The 14,063-nt window shown below is 25.6% G+C and overlaps 1 protein-coding gene across 5 annotated transcripts in view; it reads left to right on the top strand.

Annotated features, from left to right (window-relative positions):
* Positions 1-7,082: 7,082 nt before the first annotated feature.
* The window catches only part of LOC122508764 (brain tumor protein-like), an 82,149-nt gene continuing 75,168 nt past the window's right edge, over positions 7,083-14,063 (top strand). For 3 of the 5 annotated variants that reach the window (XM_043622289.1, XM_043622285.1, XM_043622287.1), the window contains exon 1: positions 7,083-8,114. The gene's annotated coding sequence lies outside the window, so the exon portion shown is untranslated. Of the gene's footprint in view, positions 8,115-8,449; positions 8,518-14,063 lie in introns of all 5 variants that reach the window. The other 2 variants (XM_043622290.1, XM_043622288.1) reach the window with 1 other exon arrangement.

The following is a 14,063-nucleotide window of genomic DNA, read 5'->3' as shown; positions in this document are numbered from 1 at the left end:
ATTGTGGTAGCAAAAATAACTATTTTGTATTAGTTGCAAACAAAATGAGACTTACTGTTTTTATACAGTAAATACAACCTCTGAAAGTTGTTACTTTTATGATTTATGTAGTTAAAACAACTATTTCTTACTAGTTGCAGAGAAAGAAAGAAATTTACTGTTTTCATATAGTAAAATCAATTGTTGAAAACAGTTATTTTTACTATTTATGCAGTTGAAAGATCATTTTTTTCTACAGAGAAAAAACGTGAGTGGTAAAAGCATCCACATATGTGCAGTTAAAAAAATATAGTTAAAACTACCATATTCAGCAGCATTTTAACTAAACTTCCATAGTTAGTGGAACTAAAATTGAATAGTAGGTTTTATGTAGTTAAAATTACTACTACACATTATGATTTTGAATAACTCAACAATAGTGCAGTAGTTAAAAGTACTGTTAAAAATAGTTATTTTCGGAATTTCTGTAGTAGAAATATCAATTTCTTGCTATTTGCAAAATAAATTAAAATTTACTGTTCCAAAGAGTAAAAACAACCGCTGGAATTTGTTATTTTTGTTACTAGCTTTTAATAATTTATCTCTATGGTGGTAAGAAACATTTATTTTTATAACTACAAAAGTCATAAAAGTAACAATTTTTATGTTATTTTTACTATATGAAAATAGTAAGTTTAATTTTTTTATAACTAGTAAAAAGTGGATAATTTTACTACAGAAATTCTGAAAATAACTATTTTCAACAGTACTTTTAACTACTGCACTATCGTTGAGTCATTTAAAATCATATGCTGGCTACATTTCAACTAAGTCCTTGAGCTTAAAAAATTAGTTACTGCAACTAAACGGAGTAGTTATTATGACTGAATCTAAGAAGAATGTCCTCAAGTACAATGCCAGTCATCGTAGCGTGCGAGCGTGGTTAGGTGGTTAGGTTATCGGTTTGCGAATGTTAGGGTCGTGTGTTCAATCCCCGGCGTTTGGGGATTTTTCTCTGTTAGGTGTATAAGAATTTAATATATAAATTATATATGAACAAAAATAGGTAAGAGAAAATGTAAAAAGATGGACCTCAATAATAATAAAAAACAAATAAATAATTTCATTTTACTACTTTAAATAGTTAATTTAACTATTTTTTACAGTTGTTACAACTACAATTTGTTACGGGCGCCTATAGGAACTATGAAAATTTAGTTACTGCAACTAAATGAAGCAGTTAGTATGACTAACAACAAATAGTTAAGATAACTGTTTTAGTAGTTAAATTTACTGTAAAAATGGTATTTATTACTACATTTTACTGTTAGACTAACTATTCTGTCATAGTTCATTTTACTAAATAATGTTACGGGCGCCTATAGGAACTACAGGAAATAGTAAAAAAGTAGTCAAATTTACCATATTTTTTTTTGTGTGTACATTTAATACTAAAAAATATGATATATTGTTTGTTTTTTGTTTGGAAAAAATGTCGAAAAAGTCTCAATTTTTTAAAATAAGGCGAAAAAAATCTCAATTTTCTAAATTTCCCTGACAAAAATTTTGTTTTACTGCTATTTCCCTGACTTTACTGACATGTGGCCACCCTGGTTGATAACTTATAAATATATGTGAATTTTCAAATATTCAAATTTAGAGAGTATATAGATTTCGAGAAAAGTGTCTCTTCTTTTTCAAAAACGTGTTTTTGAAAAAAACGAAAACTAGTTTTCGTAACGTATTACAGTGAATTAAAAGTCATGATCATAAACATTGCTATAACTTTTTTCTTTCTCTTCAAAAATGTTTTAGGACAGTAATTTTATGACACTAAGGAACATTTTAAAATAAAAAATAAAAATCGAATTTTTTGAACTTTCTTGACCAGAAAGTCCCTTTAATTAACAAATGTTTTCTTTAAGTATTTAAAAAAATTTAATAATGAAAATATAAATGAGAACATAAATTGTATCTAATACTATTATAACTGTTTTAAATTTAAGTGATTGCAGGGCTCGGATCGTCTTTAAGACTCAAAAAAAGTCGCTTTAGTCGCATAAATTCACAACAAAAGTCACGAAAAGTCGCAAAAAATTTCCAAAAAAGTCGAAAAAAAGTTGCATGAAATTCTATAGAAAAAACGACAAGGAAACACGAAATTGTCAAAATTGTAAAAAGAATCACATTTCTCAACAACACATACTTTAATATCAAACAATCCGGAATAAAATTTAATAAAATTTCAATTAGGTATTTTGAACATTCTTTTAAAAATTCTCTTTAAAATGTAAATTATTTTTATAAATAATAAAATTCTTCTCCTAAATTCAATTATTTAAAAAAAATTTTAATAAGAATCTTGTCAATATTTCAATTATTATCTTTATAAATAATAAAATTCTTCTCTAAAATTCAATTATTTTCAGAAGTAATAAAATTCTTCGCAGAAATTCAATTATATTCAAAATTTTTTTTAAATTTCTCGTTAAAATTTTATAAATAATAAAATTCATCATGGAAATTTAATTATTTTCAAAAGTTCTGATAAAATTCTTTACAAAATTCAATTATCTTTTAAAGTAAGAAAATTCTTGGCAGAAATTCAATTATTTTCAAAAATTTTTTTAAAAATTCTCCTTAAAATTTCAATTATCTTTATAAATATCAAAATTCTTCTGCAAAATTCAATTACTTTTAAACATTTATAAAAAAAATCTGTTCAAAATTTCCATTATCTTTATGAATAATAAAATTCTTCTCTGAAATTTAATTATTTTTAAAAATAATAATAAAATTCTTGTCAAAACAATTATTTTTATAAATAAAAAAATTCATCCTATAGAAATTCAATTATTTTCAAAATTTTTTTTTAATTTCTCTTCAAAATTTTATTTATCCTCATAAATAATAAAATTCATCCTGGAAATTTTAATTATTTTCAAAAGTTCTGATAAAATTCTTTGCAAAATTCAATTATCTTCAAAAGTAAGAAAATTCAATTATTTTCAAAATTTTTTTTTAAATTCTCCTCAAAATTTCAATTATTTTTGTAAATATCAAAATTCTTCTGCAAAATTCATTACTTACTAATGTTTTATGAATTTCTTCTCAATAATTCAATTATTTTCATAAAAAATAATTAAAAATTTTTTTTTTTTATAAAATCTTATAATATAAAATAATGATTTTATCACTCGGTCATCTTTAATTATTATAAAACATGAAGACATCGATTGCTCCGAGTCGAAGACTCGGAGTGATCGATTTCTTCATGTTTTATAATAATTTTTTAGAAGTTGTTTAATTTCAAAAAGGTTTGAATTTGAATCTTTTGAAGAATTTTATTTCCTATGGAAAAATAATAATTAAATATTTATTTAAAAAAGAAGTTATTGATGTTTTCGAAAGATTTGAAAGAAATTTGTAAATAAATGTAACAGAACATTCTTTTGACTAAAACTTTTTCCTTAAATTTTCCAAAAATTTTGAAAGTTTCAATTTCTAATTGACAAATAGAATTTATAAACATTTTTTTTTATTAATTTTTAAAAAACTTTAAATATTATTAAAGCAATTGTAATTAAGAAATAGAAATGATGGAAATTATTTTCTTATGAAAATTGAGAATTTCCTACAAAAATATTAAGAAACGGGATAATATGTTGTTTTTTTCCACAAAGAGAAGAATGATTTTGTGAATAATATTGTTTATAAACAAAGATTTCTGACATTTACAATTTAAGTCGAAAATCGCATTTTACTAAAAAAATCTCGAAAAAGTCAATTAGTCGCATTTTTCACAAAAAAGTCGAAAATGTCGCACAATCCGAGCTCTGTGATTGTGGTAATCTAATAAAGAATTGTCATTTGAAAGAATAAATTTTATATTCTTATATGGTGAAGTCCGCGTCAAATCGATCAAGATTTTTTTGATGGAATGGGATTTGGCTATAAATTGGCTGAAATAATACTACTATAGTAACATAAAAAATCCCCAAATATTTTTTCAAAATTTTTAAAAATGGCGGAGATACGGGACTTTTTAGTTTTAAGCAACATTTTTTTTGAAACGCTATAACTTGAGTTCTAATTATTCGATTTTTATTTTCAAAGTCGCTAATGATTTGTTTCTAGATATACTATTAAAAAAAAAATTAAAAAATAAAAAAAAAATTTTTTTGAAAATTTTGGGGGTAAAAATTTTTTTTGATTTTCGTTTTTGAAAATACGTCATTTTTAATTTTCTTAATTTTTTGGTCAAAAGAAGCTATAAGTGTAATTGACAAGTCCTGAAAGTTTCATCGTGGGACCGCCAGTAGTTTCGGAGAAAAAAAATAAAATGTAAATTCGGTTCACATTGACTGTACCTACATAATGGTTTGTAACACTATGAGTTTCGTTCAGATGATTTAATTTTCAATAATAAAGTGTCAAAAAATTTTTTTTTAGATATAAGATGTAAAAAAAATTTTAAAAAAAATTTATAATTAAAAAAAAATTTTTTTAATATTTTCTTGAAATTTTTTTTTTGGAAATTTTTTTTTGAAATTTTTTTTTTCTATTTGAAACTAGATTATTTTTAATCTTTAAAATATTTTTTTTAAAAGAAGCTACAAGTGCAATTTACTGAAAGTATCCTAGACCACGACTATGATGGCAAGGCGGCATTTAGCAGGTACAACGTTTGTTGGTACAGGATCGTTTATGAAATTGGAAATTTAATTTAAATCATATTTTATTGATACTTTGTTGATGAAATTCCGTACAGGTTAACATAATTAAAAACAAATGTAACTTTCTTAACTGTGCAGACGAACAATGTGATAAAAATGTTATGTTTGTGATACCGGCGGTCTTATTTCTTATTTCATTTTATCATAATTGATTGCTATTTTAATCAATGTCCAAATTGCCCAGGTGACGAGAATCTCAAAATTCTTTTAGAACAAGCTTACGTACAAAAAGATATTACACAAGTCATAATAAAACAGTGGATCACAACAGATCGATCAGACCTCGAAACAATTATTGTACCTGTTGATGAATTTGTTAATAAAATAAGTGAACATGCAAGACGACTTCTTCGTCATGATTTTATAGCGAAACAACAAGGTATGTATATTGAAACTATAAAATCTAATTTATCAATTGGTCAGTTCCTTGTTCAACTAGATTTTGCAGAAAATCATAGTATTGATTTACAAGATTCCTCTCAAGGCAAACATTGGTCAAAAACACAAGTAACCATTCATCCATTTGTGGTATATTATCGAACAAGTGAAGGAGATTTAAAACATATCAGTTATGCTATAATATCTGATATAAAAGAGCATAACACGATCGCCGTACATCTATTTCAAAAAAAACTATTGATTTTCCTACGTGCGAAGTTAGAGGTTAACATAAATTTAGTATTATACTTTTCAGATGGTTGTGCTGCTCAGTATAAAAACCGAAAAAACTTTGCTAATTTAACTTTGCACGAGCAAGATTTTGGCTGTAAGGCAGAATGGCATTTTCATGCAACTGCCCATGGCAAAGGACCTTGCGATGGGATCGGAGGTATTCTTAAAAGATCAGCTGCTAGAACAAACATTCAAAGACCATATGATAACCAAATTACAAACGCAAAAGAAATGTATGACTGGGCAAAAACACACTTCAATGATATTTGTGTTGAATTTTGCTCTAAAGAAGAATATGCATCCGAAGAAATATTTCTGAAAGAGAGGTTTAACAATGCGATGACAATTGAAGGTACACAACAAGTACATGCTGTCATTCCTGTTTCATTATCGGAAGTAAAGACTAAACCTTTTTCCAATTCTGATGAGTTTACAGTAGTTCCTGTCTTTAAAAATCAGAATAAGACACGTAAGCGACGTAAAGTTTAATAAAAGCCCTTACAGTGATGCAATATTCATTTACTTTTTGTATATACGTATAATAAAATTAAAAAAAACAAAAAAAAATTTCAAAATTAAAAAAAAACAAAAAAAAATTTTAAAATTAAAAAAAAACAAAAAAAAATTTTTAAATTCAAAAAAAACAAAAAAACATTTTTTAAATTAAGAAAAAAACAAAAAAACTTTTAAAAATTAAAGAAAACAAAAAAATTTAATGATCTAGAAAAAAAGGACAAGTCCATCGTTACAAGCCAATCAATGCGTAAGTACAGTCAATGTAAACCGAAATTACATTTTATTTTTTTTCTCCGAAACTACTGGCGGTCCCACGATGAAACTTTCAGGACTTGTCAATTACACTTATAGCTTCTTTTGACCAAAAAATTAAGAAAATTAAAAATGACGTATTTTCAAAAACGAAAATCAAAAAAAATTTTTACCCCCAAAATTTTCAAAAAAATTTTTTTTTTATTTTTTAATTTTTTTTTTAATAGTATATCTAGAAACAAATCATTAGCGACTTTGAAAATAAAAATCGAATAATTAGAACTCAAGTTATAGCGTTTCAAAAAAAATGTTGCTTAAAACTAAAAAGTCCCGTATCTCCGCCATTTTTAAAAATTTTGAAAAAATATTTGGGGATTTTTTATGTTACTATAGTAGTATTATTTCAGCCAATTTATAGCCAAATCCCATTCCATCAAAAAAATCTTGATCGATTTTATTTTTTTATATTTATTATAAATTATATATTTATTTTTGAGGCAATGCTTTAGGAAGGGGACAGTATAAGAGTTTGGAAAAGAGGCACCATTTAAAAAAGCAGAATTAGTATCCTGACAACACTGTAGTTCTTTTATATAAATATTAATATTAGCAGTTACGATTAAAAAAATGTCAAAACTACAATTTTGAAAGAGGGTGAAAATATTGAAAAATTTGTTTCACATGAAATGGAAAAATTTGATGAAATTTCTAGTTAATAGAGAGTTTAACAAGAAAATTAAAGTTTCGAGGGTCCAGTGGATATATTCTGAATAACCTTCCGACGCGACAGTTTATGCCGCAGGGTTGCTTGTGAAAAGGGGCTGGGTGGGGAAGAGGATGTTCCATTGGAGCAATAGGTTAGGTACCCCCACCACTGATGTCGCGTCGACGATGAGAAGGGACGCCAAATGCGTGTGAATGTGCCTTCACCCGCACTTGCAGTCTCTTTCAGTTACCAACAGACCGAGCAACTGTTTGTATCGAGTGTTTTGGAGGAAAAAGTAAGTGTGTGTGTTCACGAAGGAGTGGAAAGGAAGAAAGTTTTAGATCAAGAAAGAAAGTGACGTATGAGAAGGAGAAAGAAGGATAACTGACCCGGAATAGTATTAACTAATAACGGAAGTAACAAAAAATATAATAACCGGACACAATGTCGAGAGATCTACACAGCAGCCTGGTCTGAACAAAGGAAGTCTCTTTTGCGAAGGCCGTGGTTTCCATTCAACGAACCCCTCAAGTCTTTTCCTCGTCCTTCGTTGTCTCAATAGTTATTTCATTTTGTGTGAACGTATCTATTTTATTTGCAAACGAAGCCGATTAACAATCAAGACGCTACTGGAATTTTGAAAAAAGTGAAAATAGTAAAGAAAATCCTGGCAGAGGGATCAACTTGTAATTCTTGATAAACGTGTTGCGTCGCTTCTGCCGGTTTCCTTTGTTCAGGTCCAACTGTTTCGCGCGTTAATCTGGTGTTTGGCGTCTCGAATGTGACATTTGTCAATTTTCTTTGGTGTGTGAGAGAGAAGGAGAGTTCAATACAGAACGCCCATGTGTTTCAACGGTGTCGAATAAAGGGTACGTGTGTCATTTATTAGTGGTTATTTCATGAAAATTGGGGAAATTTTGCTACTTTAAACTGGCGCTGCCGGCGACATAACCTTAATTTAACGCGCGCGTTGAGGTTGGATTTAACACTTCTCGACATAGTGTTCAACGACGATAATGAAGCAGGAAGTTTAAAGTGTGTACTTTTACAGTGGATGCGTAGTATTTCAAGTTCTAATTTATATTCAACTTCAACACAAGTGTTTCGGCTGCTTCCTTCAGATTCATACCGAGAATTAACTTCGGTCTGATATGTGCCACGAGAAGTAAGAAGAGTGGAAATTCACGGAAAAATTATTGTTCATTATTGAGTGCTCCTCTATTCTTGGATCACGGATTATACTCTTTTATTCGGTAAATGTTTTGAAGTTTTTTTTTCTCTGAAAATTAAAAAAAAATGCAACAAACATGTTACATTTTATGCCATAAATAAAACATTACAATATTTTTCAGTTGTCATTGTTAGTTACATCATTCATTTAATTTAGAAAGAGAACTTTCTAGGCAGTTTTTTCGGGATTACTTTTATTTATTTAAATTAAATTTTTCAATCTTTCAAGGTTTTACTCTTTAAAGATTATCTTTATTCTACAGTTCATAATTGTACGAAGATTCGAAACATAATTCATTGTCTTAAACAATTGTTAGGATTATTTATTCTTCATAAGAAACAATTGTTCTTGTTGCAGCTGTGCCGATTCGGATAAATAGAATTTCGAGGCTTCAGGATCAGTTTTAAATTTTGGTTATAGTAAAGGTGAGGTTTCCTTATTAGAAAGTCGGTTGAAAATTTTTCGTTTAGGGTTCATTAATTGATTGCATAAATTATACTATTTAGCGAAAATAGAGTTACAATTTATATTATTTTATTTACTTCATTAAATGCAGAATATGCAAAAAAAATGAATTGAATAAATAATTTTTCTGTTCAATTTTGTTTTTATTAATATTTATTAATTACCCATATTTTTCTACTTATTTTTTCATACATTTTCTTTATTTTAATTTCTTAGACTAACTATAAATTTGATAAACAGTTGAATTTATATTTTTCAGTTGCAATGTATTAAAGGAAAAATGCAAGAACATGGTTGCCACAAAGTTTAGATTTCAAAATTCCAGCTTTTCCAGGTCAAAAATATTAATTCCAGGTTAAAATTTAGGAATTATTTGTGATGAAAAAACAAGTATTTTACAAAACAGTGTTAACAATATTCATTATTATGTAGTTATAAATAATTGTCCCCTTAAACAGTTAAAATCACAGGCATTTTTATGTCAAAGTGAGACAATAATACACACTTACCTATATAAGGGTGATTTTTCTGAAACTGCTACTTTTGATATTCGATTTTTCAATTTATTTTTTTTAAATTATATGGTTTCTTCTATTGAAACTACTTTATTTCATACTCAAGAGTAAGAATTTAAGTTGCGCAAAATTAATTTGAAAATATTAAAGTCTTTCTTCTTTGAATTTTACTCAGGCCGATTTGTAAAATTTGAATATTTATAAAAGCAATAATATTCCTCCTTTTTATAAATAATATATAGAAAAATTAAACATCATATCTTTAACTTTATTTTAATGTGCATTAATATTTTTTTTAGAATATTTTTAATGTATAAAAACATCATTAATCATCGTGAAGTAATTTTAACTTAAATGGGAATACAAAATTTAAACATTTTTATCACATAAAAAACAGAAGTCCAAAAATTTTTAAAATGCACATAGTGGTAGAAAAAACATTGTATTTTATGGCACTATTTTTAAAAAATTTCTAAGACTTTGAAAAAAACTATAAAAATTTAGTTTTCTTATAGAAATCCTATTGGAAAAATGTTAAAAAGACTTTGGAGATGAAATTATTTTAGCTATTGCATAAATTCAGTTGAATAAAATTGTTTAATTTTTTTTTAATGATAAGTAAGTGCTAAATTTTTACTATAAAAATGGTTAATAATATTATTAGAGAGTAGATTTTATAAAATTAATTGAGACATCAAAAATGTCACTTTCAGAAGAATCAGTCAAATTACAAAAACAGTTCTTTTGACTACTTTTTGGTAGTCAATACAACGTTTTAAATTAAGTTGAGGACTTATTGAATTATTTGTATAGTAGTTGAAAAATAGTCAAATTACTGGAAATTTTTTTGAGTGTAGCGTCGTCTTTTTTTGAACGTTCGAAAACGGACATTCTAATTTATTAAACTTTCGTGTCATAAAAACACATGCAAGTTTCTTTGCAATAAAATGAGTTTTTTAGTCGATATTCTTGCGAAAATTTGTTGTTTATGTGACTGAATATTACAAACAATTTTTTAATAAATATCAATATTTCCGTATTGTGTTTATATTGTTACAAAATTCGTGTATAATGATATAATGAATAGTGTAACGAATTGCTTCGCTTGACCTCTTATCTTTAGGTATTATTTCTAGTTCTCTGAGTAGAAAATTATCAAAATAGATATTCGTGCTTACAGGTCTAATTTCACTTAAAAGGTCGATTAAAGTTGTGTGTGTATCTGATTTCCATTCAATTACATATCAAGAAAATATCTTACTAATTACATTATTTATATTTTCGCTCTATTTTTCAACAAATTTGATTTATTAAATAACATTGAATTTAAACATATTTACAATGTTACCTAATCATGTTTCTGAAATTTGTTATTAAATCTATTTCACTATGAATTAAAGAATATAAATTAAAACGTAGATGATGGATTTACTTATAAGAGTATACAAACGCATTGAGTGAAATTAATTGTGGAGATGAAAGCAATATTAAATTATTTAGACGAGTGACTCAATATGAGGTTTCATTTCGAGGTCGTTTCTTTGAAGAGAAATATGTGATCATAGGTTGCTATATATTGCGCAGGTGCTAGTGCGAGTTCGTTAAATTCGGCGAGGACGAATTCAAGTTCAACGACTGAACAGACCCCTCCAAAAGTGTGTTTTACCCTCCTCCTTCCCCTTTCGCCACGTTTTGCCTTCTTCAGAGAGGGAATAAAATGGTGGGAACTCTGCCTAATATCAGAGGAGTCACAAACCATTCATACAACTTCTAAAAGTAGTCACACTATCATTATTTCTCCGAATGTACGAGAATAGGCTCTATATACGTGAGCGCGGGTTGTAGACTTATAATTATATTAAAGAATTTACTGTTGTCTCGTTTCGCGCATCTCTGCCACCATGATATGTACATTTCTGCTAATCTTCAGTCTAATTTCTCATTTGGAAATTTTCCTTTCTCAAACCATAATTCCATTTCAAATTTCAGCGACTTAGAAGTTGACAACACTCAAGCAGCATGTAAACTCTCAGACAACTTTAAGCAATAATTGTAATTGTTTCTGTTTCTTTAAAAACAAGTAGTTTTCATTTTTCAGCCTTAGCTACTGACAAAAATATTTTGCTTAACCTCGATATATATCATTTATATTTCAGGAAAAATGTTGTTAATTATGAAAACGGTACAAACATAATTTTTTTTAAATTAAACCAAAAAAAGATGAATATTTATCGACAGGGTGGTCACATATCAGTAAAGTTAGGGAAATGACAGGAAAAAAAATTTTTATCAGAAAAATTAAGAAAATTCACATTTTTCTCGACTTATTGTCAAAAATTGCGACTTTTTCGACTTTTTTTCTAACTATTGCAACAAAATACCACATTTTTAGTACAAAACAACTTATTTTGATTTTTATATTGCGAAAAATAAATAAATAAATACCTATAAAGAATATATAAAAATAAATAATTGTAAACAAAAACAATAGTATATTTCGTAACTAGTGCGAACTAATTTTTGAATTAGTTTCAAAAGTAATAAAATTCTTCGTAGAAATTCAATTATTTTTAAAAATTTTAACTATTTTCATAAAATTTATCAAAAAATTTAATTATTGAAAAAAATTTTTGATAAATTCTTTAATATTTTTAATAGAATTTTAAATGAATTCTTCGAAAAATGCAGTTATTCTTAAAAATTTTATTAAAACTAAACGAAAGAATTCAAATGTTAGAAACATTCAATTATTCAATAAAATAATAAAATTGGTTTACAATGATTCAATTATTTTCATAAATAACTATTAATTCGTCTCAGGAAATCAATTATTTTCAAAATTATAATTTTTGTCGATATAAAATAAATGAATTATAAAGTTTCTAAGTGTAAAATTTAAGTTTTTAATTTTTATTGCAAACAATAAATTATAAAAACATTTCTAATAAAAAGTGTTTCGTTCATTTGAACGTTAAAAACTTGTGGATCATGTAAAAAGAATTTCGTCGGGGAAAATAATTTTAATGTCAGTAAATTGTCAGGGAAATGTCAGGAAATTTATAAACTAAAATTTGTGACCACCCTGATTACGCTTTCACTTAAAAATTTTTTTGGAAAATACAAAAAAAATTAAATACCTACCCCTCTCATAAATATAATATTATTGTTAAATATGTTGATAACCACATTTTTATCCCTAGAAGTAAAAATCGAGGGGATATTTACTTGTGTATTAGTGTTACTTGAAAGCATCGATGATTAAACTGAACAGGAAGAAAATGTATAAATTGAAATAATATTAGATTACGTATTTCCTTTAGCGTTTTTGCAAGATCAAACGCGTTAAGATATGTGGTCAGTGTGAATGCTCTTTTATTCACGTGATTGTGTAATAAAAGAGTGAACGGATGTATAAGTGATTACATGTGTACAATTTCCCGTCTACCTTCACTATGTATTTGTAACTTATGACTACAGTTGGTTTTACTTTCGCTAGTTAAGAAGCGTCTGTTCGTTGGCGAACCCAACTATGAAGCAATTTATAATTGCCTTTCCAAGAAGAATTCTTCTGTTCGCAAAATTATTGGCACATATTTCAAATTTTTGTCGAAAAATTATTTATTTTTTCTTGTTCTATAAAGAGCATTATAAAAAATGATGGTGGAAATAATTTTAGATAAAAAACAAATATTGAGTAGTGTTGAACTTCGAGCGAGTCTCGACACGAAAAACCGAGAATCTCGCGAAAAAAACAATGAAAACAATTTTAAAATGATTCAATTATTTTCAAAAAATATTCGAAATTTAATTATTTTCAATATCTTGTATTTTTTTAAAATTTCCCAAAACAATTTAATTATTTAGAAAAAAAATTGCTAAAATTCATCCCAAATTCAATTATTTTCGCATAAATAATAAAATTGTTACAAGAATTCAATTAATTTAGAAAAACATTTTCAAAAAAATTTTGAAAAAATCAATTATTTAACAAAATTTTTATACAATTCTTGACAATAATTCAAATGCTTTCGCTAATAAAAACATTTTTCATAAAAATTCAATTTTTAAAAACAATTTTTGATAAAATTCTAAGCAAGAATTCAATTATTTTCATGAATAATAAAACTCATTAAAGAATTTCAATTATTTTTAATGCTATTTTAAATTAATTAATTCAAAAATTCAATTATTTTCACAAATAAAATTTTTATAATATTTATTATATTTCGAAAAATTAATTATTTAAAACAAAGTTTATAAAATTCTTATGAAGAATTCAATTATTAACAAAAATAACAAAATTTTTTACAGAAATTCAATTCATTTGAAACATTTTAATAAAATTTTTCGCAATAATTCAATCATTTTCATAAAAAATAAAATTCTTCTCAGGAATTCAATTATTTTTGAGAATTTTAATAAAATTCTTAGCAACTATTAAATTATTTTTGCAAAAATAATAAAATTCATCACAGGATTTCAATTATTTTTAATACAATTTTACAGGAATTACTCAAAAAGTGTAATTATTCTTAAAAATTTAATTTCAATTCCTCGAAAAAATCAATTATTTTCAAAAATATTAGAATTATTTTTCACAGGAGTTAAATTATTTTCAAATAATTTAATAAAATTTGTTCGAAAGAAATGAATTATTTTAAATACAATTTTAATTAAATTTTTTTTAAATAATTCAATTATTTCCATAAATAAACAATATTCGTCACAAGAATTCAATTATTAATAAATAATAATAAATTTCTTCTTGGAAATTTAATTATTTTGAATAATTCTAATAAAATTCTTTGCAAGAATTCGATTATTTAGAAAAATATTAGAATTTTTCACAAGAATACAATTATTTTTTTTAAAAATAATTTAATTAAATTTTTTTTAAATAATTTAATTATTCTTTTAGATTTTACTAAAATTTTTCCCAAGAATTCAATTATTTACATAAATAATTCTTCGAAAGAATTCAATTATGTTGA

This window comes from Leptopilina heterotoma, unplaced genomic scaffold (assembly GCF_015476425.1).
Source record: "Leptopilina heterotoma isolate Lh14 unplaced genomic scaffold, ASM1547642v1 Lhet_57, whole genome shotgun sequence".
Classification (NCBI taxonomy): Eukaryota; Metazoa; Arthropoda; class Insecta; order Hymenoptera; family Figitidae; genus Leptopilina; species Leptopilina heterotoma.
Note: the sequence above shows the minus strand (reverse complement) of the source record. Positions and strands in the feature narration are given on the sequence as shown.